This window comes from Penaeus monodon, chromosome 23 (genome assembly GCF_015228065.2).
Source record: "Penaeus monodon isolate SGIC_2016 chromosome 23, NSTDA_Pmon_1, whole genome shotgun sequence".
NCBI lineage: Eukaryota > Metazoa > Arthropoda > Malacostraca > Decapoda > Penaeidae > Penaeus > Penaeus monodon.
In genome coordinates this window covers 8,720,823-8,721,094 of record NC_051408.1, presented here as the reverse complement: position 1 = coordinate 8,721,094, position 272 = coordinate 8,720,823, and the positions used below count along the sequence as shown (strand labels likewise).

General features: G+C 28.7%; 1 protein-coding gene across 1 annotated transcript in view; it reads left to right on the top strand.

Annotated features, from left to right (window-relative positions):
- The window catches only part of LOC119588128 (secretin receptor-like), a gene marked incomplete in the record, with an annotated part of 160,037 nt that overhangs the window by 83,942 nt on the left and 75,823 nt on the right, over positions 1-272 (top strand).

The following is a 272-nucleotide window of genomic DNA, read 5'->3' as shown; positions in this document are numbered from 1 at the left end:
ACACACATCGGATTATATTTGATTATAACATAGAATTCCCTTTGTCAGGATAAGTATTTGCATTATTAAACTGAATAACATAGGAGACGTTTGAAGAGAAGGAAAGAAAATGAAGTTAAGAAGAATTGAGAAATATGACGAAATTAGCACTGATAAGATAATGAAATAAAGGACAGGAAATATAATGAAACGAGGAAATGGAATAATAATAATGAATTGTGTGAATGGAAGTGATGATGAAATGACATTAGAAAAAAGTAATGAAAGAACAG